At 37.6% G+C, this 19,778-nt stretch overlaps 1 pseudogene; it reads right to left on the reverse strand.

Annotated features, from left to right (window-relative positions):
- Positions 1-13,366: 13,366 nt before the first annotated feature.
- LOC111915042 (somatic embryogenesis receptor kinase 2-like) lies at positions 13,367-19,261 on the reverse strand (annotated as a pseudogene).
- Between the last annotated feature and the right edge of the window lie 517 nt (positions 19,262-19,778).

Below are 19,778 nucleotides of genomic sequence, written 5' to 3' on the forward strand. Positions count from 1 at the left end.
GTGATTCAATAATAAGCAAAAGGACACAAAGCTCTCTTGGTGAATCTTACAAGTCGAAATGTGTTAAGTCAAAAAAAAACTAGTCACCAAGAGGAACTTTGGTACTAGAGTTTGTTACAGATGTGGTGATACCTCTCATAAGATTAGTGAATGTTCATTTGATAAATCATCTTTAAGAGCTGATAATATTAAAGTTAGAAATGAAAAATGGACTCTTAAGTCAAATTCTTTAAACTGTCTTCCTAAGGAGTGTTATAATCTATTATCAAATAACTTTGTGAATTACCCATCCTCGAATGAGTCAGTGTGTTCTAACTAGTTTCTTAGCACTGTAGGGTCAGGAGCATCTTTGGTACTTAGATAGTGGTTGCTCAAGACATATGACAGGATCAAAGTCTCTCCTGGAAGATTATGTCAAGAAAACTGGTCCTGCAGTAACTTCTGGAGACAATGGAAAGGGGTTCACTAAAGGATATGGAAATATCAAATGCAATAACGTGGTTTTTCAAAATGTTTCATATGTAAAGGGTCTCAAACACAACCTTATCTCCATCAGTCAACTGTGTGATGCTGACTATGAAGTTCACTTTACAAAGAAGGAAGGTAGATTTGTCAACACTGGCAAGAACATCGTACTTTCAGCAAGTAGAAAAGATGATATATATGTTCTTGACATGTTCTCAAGTGACAAGGCGCTGATGCAATGCTTCTTTACAAAGTCTCAGACAAATCTTAGCTGGATTTGGCACAAAAGGTTCTCTCATCTGAACTTCAAGAACCTATCCAAAATATCCAATCAAGATCTAGTTAGAGGGCTCCCAAAATTCAGCGTTGTGAAAGACAAGATGTGCTCAGCTTGTGAACAAGGAAAACAAACCAAGTCCTCTTTCAAACCCAAGTCATGTTCCAGTATATCAGTCCCTCTTCATTTACTCCACATGGACTTGTTTGGACCTATTCCTATCCGTTCTCTAGGTGGAAATAAGTATACTCTAGTGGTTGTGGATGAGTTCACTCGATTTACATGGGTGGTCTTCCTGAAGAAGAAAAGTCAAGCTGCACAGGAAATTATCTCACTGATTCGCAAAAATGAGACACTGACAGGTCTCAAAGTTAAGCAACTAAGAAGTGATCATGGTACTGAGTTCCAAAATTCATCTCTTGAAGAATTTTGTGATCATAAAGGCATTGGGCAAAACTTCTCAGCTCCCCGTACTCCTCAACAAAATGGAGTTGCTGAACGAAGAAATAGAACGCTGATTGAAGCAGGAAGGACCCTAATGATTCATGCTGGTCTTCCTATGTCGTTTTGGGCTGAAGCTGTCAATACAACGTGCTTTACTCAGAATCGATATTTAATTCACAGGATTCATAAGAAGACACCATATGAAATGTTGAAAAGCCGAAAGCTAGACGTATCCTTCTTTCACATGTTCGGATGTGTTTGTTATATTCTAAATCAGCGTGACCCAAGATCTAAATTTGAACCTAAGGCTGATAAAGGTATTTTTGTTGGATACTCATCTATTTCAAAGGCTTTTCATGTTTTTCATGTGAACAGGCAATGCATTGAAGAATCCATCCATGTGAAGTTTGATGAGGAATCATACACTGATGAAAAAGTCACTCATTCTTCCTCTATTTTTCAAGAGCTTCTCTCTTGCCCATTTGATGAAGTTCCTCTTGCTGGAGATGAAGCTGATATTTCTGATTCTATCGTTCTAGTTCCATGTTCCTTGAATCAAGATACTGCAGCCAGATCATCAAATAATTCGTCAGGTGCTAATGAAACCCTTGAAGCTGAAGATTCTCCTGCAACTGATAACTTGTCAGTGTAAAATTCTCCGGAATCAGCATCAGTCTCTAAACATCGATATCATCCTGTTGATCAAATTATTGGGAATATTCATGATGGTGTCCGAACCAAATCTCGTGTATCTAATAAATTTTGCATGTATGTTAATTTCGTTTCAATGATCTTACCTGACAAGATACACACAGCTCTTGAAGATGCTGACTGGATTAAAGCCATGCAAGAAGATCTGAATGAGTTTGAAAGGCACAAAGTTTGGACTCTTGTCCCAAGACCATCAGGAAAGACTGTCACGGAACTCGCTGGGTCTATCGCAACAAGGTTGATAAAGATGGAATCATCACTCGCAACAAGGCAAGGCTTGTCGCTCAAGGGTTTACTCAAATTGAATCCATTGACTACGGGGAAACCTTCGCTCCAGTTGCTCGCATTGAAGCAATCAGACTGTTTCTCGCATACGCATCCTACATGAATTTCATTTTCTATCAGATGGATGTGAAAACAGCCTTTCTTCATGGTGTGTTAGAAGAAGAAGTTTTCCTCAATCAGCCCCCAGGCTTTGTTGACAAAGATCACCCTGATCATGTGTACCGATTAGACAAAGCTGTTTATGGACTGAAGCAAGCTCCCAGGGCTTGGTATGAGATGCTGACATCGTATCTTCTTGAGAATGGATTCAGATGAGGAGCAATCGACAATACTCTCTTCATCAAAAACAAAGGCTCAGACATGGTTCTTGTTCAAATCTATGTCGATGACATCATTTTTGGCTCTCCAAATGAGAAACTGAGCAAGGAATTTGCAGAGATCATGTCTCAAAGGTTCGAAATGAGCATGATGGGAAAGATGACCTTTTTCTTAGGTCTTGAAGTTCAGCAACAAAAGTCAGGTATTTCTATTTGTCAAAGTAAATATATTTCTGACTTGCTTGTTAAGTATTCTCTCAGTGACTGCAAACCAACTTCTACTCCAGTATCCAAGACTGATAAGATTCACGCTGATCCAACTGGAACTGATGTCAATCACTCTCTATATCGAGGAATGATTGGATCTCTTTTATATCTCACGGCAAGTCGTCCTGACATCATGTTTGGAACCATTCTCTGTGCTCGATTCCAAGCTAATCCGAAGGAATCCCATCTCATGGTCGTCAAACGTATCTTTCGATAGTTGAAAGGGACTCCAAACCTAGCACTGTGGTATCCTCGTGACTCAGCATTCGAACTTTTTGGAAACACTGATTCAGACTATGCAGGATGCAATTTAGACAAAAAGAGTACGTCTGGTGGATGTCACTTCCTTGGAAATCGTCTCATCAGCTGGTCTAGCAAGAAGCAAACATCAGTAGCCATCTCGACTGCAGTAGCTGAGTATGTTGCAGCTGGGAGATGTTGTGCTCAGCTCTTATGGATTCAAAATCAGCTTCTCGACTATGGGATCACGTTCTCAAAGACTCCCATATATTGTGATAACACCAGTGCCATTCAAATCACTCAAAACCCTGTTCAGCACTCAAAGACGAAGCATATCGAAATCAGACATCATTTCATCAGAGATAATGTTGAGAAGGGAAATGTTGTTCTTGAACATGTCAAGACTTCAGAGCAACTTGCTGATATCTTCACTAAGGCACTGGATTCTCAAACAACTGCTTACATTATTGGAGAACTTGGAATGATTACTTTGTAATTAATTTTGCTAATGTTTGGTATTGTCTTATAAGCTGATGTACATTGTGCTGATGATGAGATGCTGATGATATTTGCATTCTAAGTATTTGGTTTGATCTCCTATCTTTCTCTCTTCTTCAACTCTTCTCAACTAAAGTTGAATGATTCACTGTATTAAAACCATACACTGATAACAACTTGAAACTCTTTGCCGATGGTTAGATCAAAACACCAAGATCTATCACACGCAACTATCTCTTCTTACCAATCTTACACTGATTCCGTGATTCAGTGTGACAAAACACACACTGATGAGAATCTAAAAATCTTTACCGATGGTTAGATCAAAACAGCAAGATCTATCACACGCAACTATCTCTTCTTACCAATCTTACACTGATTCCGTGATTCAGTGTGACAAAACACACACTGATGAGAATCTAAAAATCTTTGCCGATGGTTAGACCAAAACACCAAGGTTTATCACACGCAACAATCCTTTCTTTACCTTCTTCTCATTCAGTGTCTAATGATTCAGTAAGATAAACCTCTCACTGATAAAGACACAACACTCTGTGCCGATGGTTAGATAATGCAACTAGTATCTATCAAACGCACCAATCTCCTTGCTAGCCCCAACCGAGCAAGTTGTACCTTAAATTGACGGAGAAATATCCTCAGCATGTAATTTTTGTGACACTGATCTTAGCGCTTCCGCAAACACTGATTGACGTTTCATCTTCAGTCAACGACTCTTTTACCCAAAGGCTATTTTTTGGTCTGACAGGTTGTTACGATACGCCGTTATTTTTTAAGAAGATAATCATTACCTTTTTTAAAGACCCGTTTCATTCCATATTTAAACCTCTTTCCACCCTTATTTCAAACTTTCCTTAGACAATTTCAACTTCCTTCACTTATATTCAAAACCCTAGCACCCTAAAAACTCTCTAATGGCGGCATCTCTGTTCACTTTCTCCTCCACTTCACGAAGGGTAGTTCCTGCCCCAAACTCTCCTCCTCTTCCAATATACATCAAAGCCACAAACGTTGTTTTCAACCCTGATATTCCCGATGTTCATCGAGGTCTTGGACTCGATGATTTTGTTAATTTCTTAGCCTCCTGCCGCCTACGATACGCCATCAGTGACATTCCATCAGAGTTCTTCCCTAAACAAGTCTGTGAGTTCTACTACACTGCAACTGTCAATGACGAAAACAATGCCATCACCGGGACCATTGGCCGTGGCAGACACTTTGTCTTATCACCGCAGAACTTCTCAGTGCTGCACTAAGGTTACCTATCTTTGAACCTTTCTCTGAACTTACTTCTATTGAACGATGTAGACGATTATTCGATCAACTGGGATATGATCACTCAAAGGCTAGTGCTCGCTCAGCCCTTGTTCTGCGCCAATGTATGACCCCAGGATGGATGTTCTTCACTGGTGCTCGGTGCAAATTTGTGGGTCACAAGTCTCGAAGTGGTGATCAAATGAGCACTTATGAACAAAAAGTTGTGTGCTCACTACTTCTCAACAAAAGACTTGATTATGCGGCCTTATTCTTTGAGCAACTTGTTCAACTTCTTCATGCAAATGTACGCGCTGATCATGTTCCCTTCCCACGCTGGATTGCTCTTGTGCTCGATAAATTCTTTGCTGCAGATTACTAGTCGCACACTGGAAATCCTATTCAATGCCCTCGCATGTCAATTCGCATGTATCAAGATGATCCGCTAGATACTGACATCGGAATATCTGATAGGATGAGGGAATGGATTGCAAACCCATACACTGTTCCTTCACTCACCGCTGATACTGATGAAGGAGGTGCTGATGGCAACCATGAAGATCCTGTTGGTCAAGAGGATGAACCACATGATGGTGGTCATTTCTCTCCTCAACTTTCTCAGCATACCGTCTCTGTTACTAAGAAAGTGACCTCAGCTCAAAAGGATTCACTGATTCAGGGGGAGCAACAATCTTAGGGGGAGCATCCATCTCAGGGGGAGCATCCCTCACAGGGGGAGATTCCACCCCAGATAGACCAATCTTCTCCAAGGATGCCACCTCGCTCACAAGCAGCTCCAGATACTTCATTCGTTCAAATTTCAGCCTCAGCATTTAATGAACTTCTGGCACTGACTCGGGACATGAGTCAGCGTCTTCTACGTATTGAGGTTGATGTTCATCAGCTTAAGGAAGTTCTCTTGCATACTCCATCCTCCATCCCTCAATCTGATGATGCTCAAAAAGGGGGATATACTGATGATCATGATGCTGATCGTGATAATGCTGATGATAATCCGAAAGAGAGTGACACTGAATATGTTCAGACTGAGCCACCAAAGCAGATGCCCGAGTCTGACTTTGTAAAACCTAATTGTCCAGCAGATACTGAAAAGCTCGTTGAAGATAGTGAGCATGATGATAAACAAGATGATGAATGTCAAATACTAGATATGAACTTCATTGATCCTTTTATTCCAGTTCAAGAAGAAGATTCAGATGATCTTGATAAAGAATTGCAAAGGTCAAACATGAAAGTCGTTGATCCCACTATTGATCCCATTGTTCCGGTCCAAGGAGAAGATTCAGACATTGCTAGTGAAGATTCTCATCTGTTATCTCGCAAGTGAAAGGTAGCAGATACTAACTTGGCTTCTTCACACACTGATACTTCTTTGTCTTGCAAGAAACCCAAGTCCATTGTCAGTATATCAAATTTGGCGGCTGAATGGAACATGTCATCTGATCAAGTTAAGCAAATTCTTGATGAAGCTAATCAAGCTCAGCTTCTGAAGAACATTGCTCAAGCTGATGAATATCTCATTCAGCATAAACTTCAGGCCAAAGGATCTTTTGAAGCTCAGATGCAGAAATTCTTGGAATTTTAGTCCAAGTCTCAATCTTCTCAGCCTCCTCCTAGCAACAGTAAGCCTAAGACTGACAGTGTTCTAGACAGGATTGATCGAAAAAGGTTTGAAGATGTTCTAAAACGACGAATGTGTGGTGATAAGATCATCAAAGTTAAAGCTTCCAAACCACGTAATGAGAAAATTCTTACGTTGCTGATCACTCGTCAAGGTCCGCATCATTCATACACTGAAGTTGTCAAGAGGGATGAGCTAATTAGATATGGATATTCTGAATGGATGGAATTACTTGAATTAGCGTCCAAGCAAACCTCAGCTCACTCCTCTGAACTGACATGTGCTCTTCATCTGTTGATCAACAAAGTTCAGCGTTTGGACCTTGTTCCTAAAGAACGACCTCAGCATCAAGGTCAAAGGTCATCTGTTCCTAAAACTCGAAGAACCAAATTTCAAGTTGATTGTGAAGATGTGTTGGTTCTGGACTTTGGTGCTGGTGGGATAAACAATTCTCTTCCTATCAGTGTTGACCCAGTTCAACATAAATTTATCTCAGTTCCTGAATACGGGATGTTCTATCTCGATAAAAACAGAAAGATGTGTTTTCAGCGAACTGCTGAGATCCCAAAGGCTCCAACCACTCATCTCGTTGGCTTAAGGAAAATGTGCATGAGTCATCAAGATCTCTCCAGAGAGTTTCACATCCTTATTGCCATGGAGCTGCTGAATACAAGACAGGAGTTGCTAGATAGTCCTTACTGGCCAGTAAAAATAGAAGTTGAAGCTGAGTATGAAGAGTTCTTGTCCAGAGGTGTTTTAATTTAGTTGGTTTTGAACATCATCATATTGGGGGATATTGTAAGGTCAAACCTTGAAATATGATGATGTTTAAAATAGATCTCAGCATCAGCGCATATCTCAGTGTCAGCATCAGAGCTTCAGCAGCTCAGGTTGTTTAGTTTAGTCAGTGCATTGTAACAGATTTTGTACTTATCTTGTTTCCATAGTTAGCGTAAATTTGTTAGCTGGCATATCCCTGATTTGTATGGATTGTCTAGTATAGCAGTATATAATCTTTTGTATCGGTTTGTGAAAGGACACCTTTCACAAACCCTAATCGCTGCTTTGTGCACACCATAATCTCTTTGTGAGATTATCTTTCTTACTGAAAGCTTTTCTTCGTGAATTCTTCTTATTCTTATTTACTATTATTGTTTGATAAATTGATTGATCTAAAGGCCTTTTCAACTATTTTGATAGTTTTATATACGTGTTAAAATGAACGTACTTTTCAAGGATAACCAGGCTTTCAAGAAACTTCACACAAACACTACAAGTATTGTTGATTCATGTACACTTCATTTAGATTCGGTAACCAACCACAAACTTTTAAGTAAAATTAGGGTTTTTCATGGGATAACAAACTGTTCTTAACCAAACTGTGTAACATATGGATAACAAAACTTTACGTATAAGAAAATATGGGATTTTCATAGATATCAACTTTTTCAGAAAACCAAAGAAAACTTGTTCTTTTACAGAAACAAACCGCTTATGAACTCACCAGCTTTATGCTGATATTTTAAAACTACTTGTATTCTCAGGTTAACATTAGACAGGTATCCTGCGTTCTTTTGAAGAAGACGGAGCATATGGAAGTCAGTCTTTACTTTTGTTTAAACTAATGTATCTATAAAACATGTATTACTTTGCTTTCAAACAAATGTAATGATTCTAACGTAATGTAATGTTTTTTGTTTACTATGCTTACTATGTACAGTGGTTGTGATACTTTACATAACGTCCTCCGCCCCGGAACGTTTCCGCCATCGGTTTCAGGGTGTGACACAGGGCGTACGCAATCAGTGCCCGAAGCCTATTTTCGTTGTTTGAGCCCTATTTAAGCTCTTAAAGTCCCCAAATCCACTCCATTCTCAGCCTCCACCCCTCTAACACCCCTTCCATGGTGCACCTTGGAGAAGAAGGAACTTCTTAGAGACGTGTTGGTTGCATTGGATCTTGTAGATCTAGACTTTGTTCACCTTGACCTATACTCTAGATGTATAAATTTGAATATTGATGATGCATTTGTTAGATCTAACCAGTTTTGGATGTTATGAGCTTTTAGTCCTTTTGTTGTATAAACTTTAGATCTTGGAATTTTGTGGCCATGTTATGGATAAAGTTGGAAACTTTATCCATCTAAACATCATTTGATTTAGACCTGAAAGTTGGAGACTTGTACTTAATAGATTAATTTGAAAAAGATTATCTTTTGGGTCCCTTTGAAACTTAAAGACTAGATCTTGTTTATTGGGACCATTTTACTGGATAAAGTTTGAAACTGTATCCATTATAAAGCTACTATGAACTATAAAAATGTGATCTTGGCCCTTATATCCCTTCCATACAAGAGTTGTGATGTCTTATTAGGTTAAGAACTTGGGGTTTTGGACATTAAGCACTTTATAACCATGCAAAGTCATAAAGTTGGAAACTTTATGACTTAGAACATCATTTTGGGCTTGGATCTAGTTTTTGGATGTAAGAACTTAATAGGATAATCTCTTAATTGAGTTTGGGACTTGCTAGGGTACGCCCCACATACCTCCGGAGTATGTTCCATGTACGCACCCTGAGTTGACTCGGTCGGGTTGACTCGGTTGGGTTAACTTAGTTGACCTAGTTGGTTTGACCAGTTGACTTTGACAAGTTTGACCTTAAGGATATTTTGGGATTTTATTTTGATTGGTCACGTGGAGGAATAGGTGTCGGTTGGAGCTGAGATTTGAAGTTGGGACCTCATCAGCTTCTGTTCAGTTTGTGAGGTGGTTTTCCTCACTATACTTATTGGTCAAATGCACTAAGGACGGACCACTAGTTTGATAACCTGGTATTTGAAGATATACTGAGTATGGGATAGATATGCATGCTAGTTTGATATACTAGTTTGGTAGATCTGTAGGGCTACCTGTGATACTGTCTGTTTATCTGTACATGATATTATTTGTTATATGTCGACATATTGTGTGGGTTGGGTTGAAGTTGTACTACTCTATGTTGTAGCCAACAAACCCTGGAGCATGCCAGATATGAGTTGAGGGCCATGGAGGGCATGTTAGAATCATGCTGAGGGCTCAATAGCATTCTAGAAATGAGCTGAGGACCCGGTTAGTACGCCTGACTTATACGGAGGGCTTGAAAGTATTAGAGCAATCCAAATATGATTTGAGGGCTGGGTAGGGCATGCGAGACTCATACCGAGGGCTCGGTAGCATTCCAGATACGAGCTGACGACCTGGTTGGTATGCCAGACTTGTACTGAGGACTGAAGAGCAAGCCAAATATGAGTTGTGGGCCTGTTAGGCAAGCCAAACTCATACTGTGGGCTCAAGGGTAATCTAGTCCATAGTTGTGGACCCAATACATGTTGTTATTTATATATGTGATCTATTAGTGTACTGGTACTTTGGGGGAACTCACTAAGCTTCATGCTTACAGTTTCCATTCATTGTTTCAGGTGCTTTAGAGGACCGTGACAAGGTGAAGGCGTGACCATACACATCCTTGGTTTTACAACTGATTGGATCTTGGGTGACTCTGATTTTAATTCATGTTTTGGAAATGATGGTTTTGTGAGCACTTTTATTAGTAAAAGGTTGTTTTGAACAGGTTTAAATTTGTTGAAATTTTCGGAATGTTACAAGTTGGTATCAGAACCTTGGTTTTAGTGAATTAGAAGAACATTCACGTGAATCAAGTCTCAAACTAAGGAAAATGGTTTTGATAACAATTTTCAAAGTAAAGGTTTATGAAAATAACTTTCAAAGTTGCTTTTAAAATAACCAAAGGAGGATGTGTTGTGTACCATCAGTCGGAGTCAGTAAGTTGTCCCCAAGTTACCACACTGTTCCTTGATATTGTCATATGTTAGGACAACATGCTAGTGATAGGCTAGGGATCTCCAGAAATTGCATCATAGAATTTCTTGATTATATGATGCCTGATAGCCTAGGGTTCTTCTATATATTAAATTGACATCATTACTATAGTTGCTTAGTGTATGCATCATAGTTGTACATAACTAAGATTCAATAGCCTTAGAATATTTGTTTTGGCTTTATTTCTTGTTCCTTGTTTGGTTGTGGGCTTATGGGTGGATCAAGTATTCGACTGTCTATAGGATCTAGTGTTATGTACGGCTAGTAAATGCGAGTGTTGCAGGGTTGGTGGAAGTTTCGTGAGTGGGTGCAGTGTATTGCGAGTCAACGTGAGGAATGATTGGCCACTCTTGGGAGACTGAGAGTAGGTCGAAGGTGCAACTATGATGAGGGGAGATGAAGATCGAGGATTCCGTATGAGGATACGTCCGATTTTATTGCATTTAGTGTCAGACGGTTTCTTTGCTCGAATGTTGTTTGGTTTGTGCTTTGTCAAACCCATGTTGATGAGAGTTAACCACGAAATGATTACATTAAGTTACATGCTATGAGGGTTAGGTAATCTTAGGATAAAGGACTGGGACATATTGTGCAACTCTTGTCTGAGTCCAACCGTTAAAGGGTTGAGTCCTTTAATCGTGGGATTATTTAAGCTTGGTTGCATGTAATTGTATTCGTGAAGTGGTTAGTCGGCATTGGTAGGGGTTCTTCAGCAGCTAATGGTAGAGGGGGTGTGGGTGAGTCCTAGGGTAGAATAGGAAGTATTTAGTGCGGTTGTTTCGCCGTGGAGTAGGTTTCAGGTGTATTTTTTGACTAGGACTTAGAAGACGCGAAATAATCCTTGAGGAAAGTATGGATAAGTGTGGAACGTAGTATTGGGCCCATACTACTGGAAGCACAAGATACATACCCAAATCAAGGAAGGTTTCAGGAATTTTAAGGTCTGGTTAGGGAAGTTAGCATGGTTAGATACCATGTTTCGTGGCAGTGTTTCTGTTCATATCGATCTTTTGGTCAGGACTTCTCAGGCATACGGATGGACCTAGTAAGTGATCTAACCCCTAGTGGTGTTATTGGTTTGGGTTGTTGGTGCAAACCTAGTGAGCTTTGGTTTGAGGCCTCGTAGGTTTTGCTCTAGGTCAGGTATTCAAGTCACGAGACTCAAGAAGGGAACGATGATTATGACTGGCTTAGGTTTTACAGTTGGGATTGGGATGGTTGATTGATGGATTGGAATATCATTATCTGTGGCTACGGTCATGCCCTTGCAGTTTTTTTCCAACTACGGATAAGGAGTGAACAGGCTCATAATTTATAGAGTTAGGAAGGGTAGTACCTGCTTAAGGTAGTTTGAGTTATGATTTGGTTTCAGCACCAGTGGGTGGTAGTTCGAGCCTTAAGTGAGGGAGAACTGGGATTCCTGAGTTGAGTAGTTTAGCCATTGAGGAATTTCCAGTTCATTTTTTGGATTTCTGTTTTCGGATTAGTTGGGCAGATGTTGATCAGGGAATCTTTTTTTGAAAACAAGAATGTTCAGTTCCATGTGAGTTTTGATTCTTTGGATAAAGTTTCAATGTGTCCGTGACCGTTGGCCGTGGGGTTTATCATTCATCGTAGTTTCTCTTGATAGTCTAATTATGGCAGCCGAGATTCAGTGGTATGGCCAATCTATCGTCAAGATCAGTATGTTCTATGTTCTTTGGGCCTTCAGACATGTTTACCCTCAAGGGTGGGTGGGAACATGGTTTATAGTAGACTCATATTTTGGAAACCTTTGAGATCCATCGAAGTCTTATCGAGCTAGTTGTGTCGTGGTAGAATCCGTTCAGCCTTAAACAATTATGGGATTTTGTTTTGACTGCTTGTCACTACTAGAAAAACATCCTTTTATGACGCTCATTGCGCGTCGTAAAACGCTCAGACGACGCGCAAATGCACGTTAAGAAAGGCCGTGTCATAAAGAGAGACGACGCGCATTTAGGACGCGCATTTACGACGTGCGGTTATGACACGCAATGCATATCAAGGAAGGCCTGTCATAAAGGAAGACGACACACATTTTGCGTGTCGTAACCTTACGACACACGTGTTTATGACACACAATGCGTATCAAGAAAGCCCCAGTCAAGAAAGGCCATGTCATAAATCAAGATGACACACAGTTCTGCGTATCATAATTTTAAATGTTCTAAAAAATATATATATTTATATATTTATTAATTTTTAAATTAAATTTGCATTTAATGTCTCATAATAGAAATAAAATATCATATACAAAAAATACAATCCATTGCATCAAATTTAATGCCATACAATTCTATTTCTTACAATATCTAAATTTGCATCTAATCTACTTTGTACATCAAATTCCAACTAAGTAAAGTTGCATCTTGTCTTTCATAATTCTTTAAGACTAATGCTCCAAGCAGCTGATTATATGGATAAGCAGTTGTACATTGGCCCATCTCACTCAAGAATGACTTAGCCAAATTCAACTCCAAGTCTTTACAGCATCTTGCTAATAATGCTGCAAGATTTGAATCAAGTGGCTTCATATTCCTTTCTTCCATCAACTTTACCTGATGCACAAGATACACAGAAACAAAAAAAAATTGTAGAGGAAGGGGTAATTTGTGAAAATGTGAGGGGTATCCTCTGCAAAACAAAACAAAAAATATCCTTTGCAAGATTTGCTCTTTTGTATCCTCTACAAAACAAAACAAAAAATATATATCAAAAAATGAAATGTTTTATAGTTTTATATTATAACTATGCCTAGAGTATTGCATGCCTGGAGAACCATTTTTGCGTATACTAATTTTAAATGTTCTAGCCTGAAATATTGACAGATAATACCAATAAAGTGATGAAGGTAAAAGAAATATGTTTTCACTTGAAGTAAGTAAAAGACAGTTGATGTGATGTTATTAATATTTTATATATTAATTAATTTTCTTATGATAGATTAGCACAACAAGTTTGGAATAAATTGAAAACAAGGAGCAAACCATAAATCTTACGAAGTATCTAGTACAGATACACACTTGATAAGATTGACATATGTTTCTTATGAGGTATCCATAATACGAGTGTTTCCTTTTCACTTAATGCAAAAAGAATGAATTAATAGAAGAAAAAGTAAGGAATGATAAATAACAAATAGATAATAAATAATAATACCTCTCAAACATGATGTTACACTTCCATTAGCCGTGTAGGGGTAAACAAGTAATCTTTCGGTTGGAGTCATACAAAAGACCCTTAATCGAAGGAGATTTTTGTGTACAACTATACTAATCATCTCAACTTCTATTTGAAACTGGAGATCGCCACTTGGCGCCCTCTCTTCTTTCAATCGTTTTACAGCAACGAGGGACCTGTCTACTAATCGCCCTTTTAAGACGTTTCCAAATCTGCCCCTACCCAATATTTTCTCAATTGCTGAAACTATCTGTTGGCACTTGCAATTCTGTGGAAATTTTTTTTAAGTTCTCCTAAATGAACTTCTATCCTCTTCAGTTGTACACACATGTTTTCAAGTCAATTAATTGAATAGGTTTTTTAACCATTTGAAGAAAAAAAAAACTTTTTTTAATGACTAACCAAGAAAATCAAAGGAAAAATCTTGAGGCTTTAGACGTTGCCACCATGCAAATGCAATAGCAGGGGCAACAAACTACAGTGTCGCCCTAGCCGCCACCTCTCCGGTTATAGCTCCAGTGACCGGGCCACAAAGATCCAGGTTTTTCGAAAAACTAAGAGTTTGACATTTATCTTGTATCAGTTATATTCTTGAAGAAAAAAATGAAATAAGAATAAGATTATTTTATTAGCAAACATGATTTGTGTAAATAGTGAAAAAAATCCATTGTCTGGAGCTGATCCTAATAGACGATTATTTGATAAATCCCTAAAATGACAAATTAGAAAATGAGAAATAGCACAGAAAAATGTTATCTGAATGATAAAATTGTAATGAAAATAGCACATAAACATCTTGTTTATTGTGAAAAACGAAATCCAATGATTACCTTCAACTTTCTAGAACACACAGAACATTACTGTCTTGAGATATTTCTTTTGTAGAGCATCATACACACCTACAAAATAACAACTCGTGAAAAAAATCAATAATAAAAACGTATAAACTCAAGCTCAAAAGCACTACAAAATGTTTATGAATCAGTATACCTTTCTTCATCCAGTCATTTAGTCTTCTGGACACTGCATCCATAGGTATAAAAGATGACCAACATAATCCCACATAGGTTGTGTTTCCATGGATGGGGTTTCTATTGCAAGTAACTTCATCTACTATACACCAACTTCTAAAAGGTTTATAAACATGTTTTGTTAGCTGACATCATCATAGATAATTTATAAAGTTTTTTCTGTGAATAAGTTTAAATGTGACATACGTGTTGGTTAGGTCAGCTATAGGTGATAGGGTAGAAATCAAATTAGTGTCATAAATAAAGGTATATATAATTAATGAGTATAGAAAGTAATAATATTGTGCTACAGTAAAAGGTAGAATAGGAAAAATCACAAGCTAGATGACTGACAAATTTGTGGTGGAGCCCTTGTAAAATCGTTGTAAGCTAAGTCGTTGCAATCATAGCAACACATTCACGTTTTTTACAGATAATAGCAATGTACTTTTAGTTTTTTTACCAAAGTAATAGGTATTATGATTTACATATTGCTAATATTGGTAAAAAGATATTAATGTGCATCACTTATAGTGGCAAAAAAGAGTAAAGTATGTTGCTATTTCGTGCAATTTGGCGTAATGGTAATAATAATTAAGGGGTATCAAACTTACATCTTGACATTGTTGCGAGTAAATATCAACTCTGGAATTTCTCTGAATAGTAAGTTGTTATTCAGAAACCTACATTCATGGACAATATTCAATATCAGAATTTAAATCAAAATAAAAATAGGAAATATAACTATAACATCTTATGAAGTAGATGCATATAAGGCATTAAAATCGCATCTCCAAATGGAAGGGGGTACTAAACCACTCAGTCGATTGAAGCTCAAGTCTCTACAAATAAAATAAAATAAAATAAAAAGTCAGACAAAATGCTCATTAAATTTAAATAATAAATTAAAAAAAATCAGACTTACACATATTTTAAAGTGTCACTGTTCTGTTCAATGTATGGAGGTTTTATGGTTACATCTTTGCTCGTCTCATTTGTTCTACCTTTGTAGTGCTTCAAAAAAAAAAATATCTTCGGGGCCTTTCTGTAAATTTGAGCTACAATGTCCATCAGTAATTGTCCAAATTCGAGCGGTCCAAACCTAAATACATAAATTCAATTTATAATCTATAATTTTGGCCTATATACTATACTATTTTAGGTAAAAATAATAAAAATATCATCATATAGGCACCTAGATGCCAAAAGAGAGCCAACTGGAATCAATGCGAATACAGAAATCTGATATAATGGTTTAAAGAGTTATATTAGTTTAATATAAACCATGAAAACTGTTCTCGTAGCATTTCAAAAGTACTCTTTTTTTCACTATTATCAGTAAAAAAAATTATTTTTAAGACCCTGTATCAAAATGAGATTATATAAGATGTTAAGAATTTACATAGACCTTAGAATTATGACCTTCTAAAATTTTCATATCAGAGCACAAAACTCAAGATAATAGAAGGCAAAGCTATTGAGCCTTGTTAATCTCCATTGGTTTTAAGGGTGCACAAACCGGGTTTTTTTTTCAAAACCAGATCAGTTTAGGTCAACTAAGTGAACACTTGTTCAAGGCTAAACCAATTCGATTCTAAACCGGTTCGTCAATAAAAATATGTGAATTTTGCAAATGGGTTCGGAAGTAAACTTGTTCTTCAAACCGGTTTAAAAAAAGTGGCGGATTGGGCTTTTGACTATTGTTTTTGGCTAGCTTGGGCTGTCTTTGTTGTGGATTTGTTTTTTTGTTTTTGTGAATTAGCTCAAAATGAATGAATTCACATTTAATAAAAAAAAAAAAGAAACAGTAGGTGTTGTGCACTTGTGTGTATATGTGAATTGAATTGAGAAGGTTGAAATAAGACATGGTCGGAGATGTGTTGGTTGTAGTGTAGTTGTGTGGTATTCAAGAAACTCTACCAAGCTAGTGATATAAGCTAAAAAGTTGAAACTAGAAAATGCATGCTTGTAATATAATAATGAAAGAAAACAAGTTACAACAAATGAAAAGTTACTGCAACACGCCAACACCTCCTACTCTAGCTATTTTATCTATTTAAATAATAAACCATACCCACCTTTTGTCACACCCCGAAACCGATGGCGGAAACGTTCAGGGGCGGAGGACGTCATGAATATGGCAACCAATGTACATACTAAGCGTAGTAACACAAAACATTACATTACATAGAATTATTACATTTTTTTGAAATCAAAGTATTACAAGTGTCATACATATATATATATATATATATATATATATATATATATATATATATATATATATATATATCATATGAACAAAAGTTGAGACAAGTCTGATAAGTGCTCCGTCTTCTCCAAAAGATCGTGGGGTATGTAAACCTGAGAATACAAGCAGTTTGAAAATCAGCATAAAGCTGGTGAGTTCATCAGAGGTTTGTTTTCTGAAAATGTACAAGTTTCCTTTGGTTTTCTGAAAAAGTTTGTTATCCAAGAAAATCCCATATTTTCTTATAAGTATAGTTTAGTTATTCGTTTGTTATACGATCCGGTTATGTACAGTTTGTTATCCTAGGAAAAACCCTTATTTTCCTTAAAAGTGTATAGTTGGTTATCGGTTTCTGAAAGTAATGTGCAAGAATCTTCCATACTTAAAGTGTTTGTGTAAAGTTTCCTGAAAGTCTAGTTATCCCTCAAAATTACATTAGTTTTAACACGTATATAAAACTAATAAGTAAGTATAAAAGTATTCATAATCTTGATTGCGAGGTCCATAACCATACTACAGACTAGATAAGGCTCAGAATGGGGCCAGTATCTTTATATGACTTTTGTCACCCTTGAACCTTTCGGTTCGGCTGTAGCTAGCAGCCATGTGTGGGATAGTCAATCCCGTATAGATCTACACACTCAAGTCATGTTCTCCCTCCAAGCGATTCTGGTTACGGGGGTAGTCCTACACTCTCATAACTAGGGGGAGTGTTACAAGGACGTGTCTCCAGTCTTAAGATTAATGAATTCAAAGATAATAAAACGGGATATTCTCTTTATTTAGTCCTTCACTCTCATAACTAGGGGGAGTGTTATCAAGGACTTGTCTAAAGTTCTACGTTTAATGTTATTGGTCCTTCACTCTCGTATCTAGGGGGAGTCTTATCAAGGACGGTTCTAATATTCTAAGTTTTAATGTTGTTAGTCCTTCACTCTCGTATCTACGGGGAGTGTTATTAAGGACGGTTCTAATATTCTAAGTTTTAATGTTATTGGTCCTGCACTCTCGTATCTAGGGGGAGTGTTATCAAGGAAGGTTTTAATATTCTATGTTTTAATATTATTGGTCCTTCACTCTCGTATCTAGGGGGAGTGTTATCAAGGACGGTTCTAATATTCTATGTTTTAAAGTTATTAGTCCTTCACTCTCGTATCTATGGGGAGTGTTATCAAGGACGTCTTAAAGTTCTAAGGTTAATACATTTAACAGTAATGATGTGGAAATACATTTGTGAAATATAAAATATAACATTTTAAAACGAGTTTCACAAATAACATGACGGTTTACTCTGCAAGTTGAACGATTGGTTAATATAGTTTTCCGTGTTAAAATCATACGAAATATGAAATAGATCAAATGAAATCATAAGTTTGAATACAAGATTTCCTTGTACTTTTGCTTGTATTCCCCTCTGAAAACATTGAAAACATGGAAAAACGTAGGGGTATGAACTCACCGATCGAAGAATGTGCCTAATTGGATGCTAAACGTTAGTTCGGGGCTTGAACGCATGCGAGGTTCCTATGTAATATGAAAAGATACACATTTGTATCTAATTAGGCTTTGTACTACTAATTAGCTGATTATATACACTTCTAATCGCGAAAACACTTCATTACATGTGTTTGGAGTGACTCGGGTAACATCTATGGACGTATAGGGCTTGGATATGGAGTTTACTCTTCAAGAGTAAACTCCCAAGAGAGTTTACGGCCCTAATGACCCACTCCCCATGAGTTTACGGCCGTAAACTCATGGTGGAGTGTTCTAGGGTGCTAAATGGCCATATAACATTTGAGGGGTGATGCTAGTTTTGGTTTTAAGGCATTGGAAGTGTTTAACCCAACATATGGACCATTATAAAGAGTTTATGGTAGTAAACTAAGAGTTTACGGCTGTAAGCTCCCCCACACACCTTCCTTTGATGTTTTGGTGGTCCTAGGTCATTTACAAGTGTTTCTAGGAGTTCACGGCCCAGGAACCATCCTTGGGGGGGGGGGGTTACGACCATAAGCTTCTATGGGGTAGTTTTCATCAAGTTTAAGGCCTCTAACTCATTTATGGTTGCTTCTAGAGTTTATTCCAAGGCTTATGAGGTGTGTAAGTGGCATTTTAACACCTTAAAAGGAGTTTACTACCCACGAAAGGGTGTTTACGGTCCAAGCATGTGCTTGGGCTGTAAACTAATGTTTATACCCTAAATGATGAGTTCAAGGTGTTCTAAGTCCAGTTTGGTAAGCCCCTAAGTCATATCTAAGCTCCAAATGTGGTTTGGAAGGGTTTTTGGGCTCCAAAACCCCATTTAAGTGTGTTTATGGTTTGGGGCTGTTCTGGGGCCGTAAACTCATTCTAATGGTCCTATTTCATAGATTAACCACGAATTTGAAGGCTAAAGATGTTATACTAGGAGCTAGGATAGTTACCTTGATGATTTGGAGCTTGAAATGAGTGATTTTGGATCAAGAACTTGGATTTGAAGAGAGAGGTTAGAGAGAGAGAGTGGAAAAGGCTTCAAATGAGGCTCTCACAACTTTATATATGGTTAAAATTTGGGACACGATGGAATTCTACCCGATACGGATGTTAAGCGAGGCTTTTGGTCGCACCCGATTAAGTTGTCGGAACCCGATATGGTCGAAACTAAAAATTTTCTAAATAATAGTTTGGGATGTTTTCATGAGTTTCTAACGTGTTTGAATACCAATTAAGTCATAATGGAAGTCTTAAAAATAATGACTTAATTTAAAACCTTAAACGGAAACAATTCGAAAAAGATGAATTTTATGGACGGAAATGGGTTACGACGATGGAGCAAACTTCGGGTTGTCACATTATCCCCCCGTTAGAGGGAATTTTGTCCCAAAATTCAAACTTTAGATACGACTCAAGGATTTGGAAAGAGATACGGATACTTCTGTTTCATCGGATCATCACGCTCCCAAGTGAACTCAGATCCTTCACTTATCGGGATACGACTTTGTTTCGTATGTTTAAATCTCTTGATCTATGATTTC

The sequence above is a fragment of the Lactuca sativa genome, chromosome 9, assembly GCF_002870075.4.
Source record: "Lactuca sativa cultivar Salinas chromosome 9, Lsat_Salinas_v11, whole genome shotgun sequence".
NCBI lineage: Eukaryota > Viridiplantae > Streptophyta > Magnoliopsida > Asterales > Asteraceae > Lactuca > Lactuca sativa.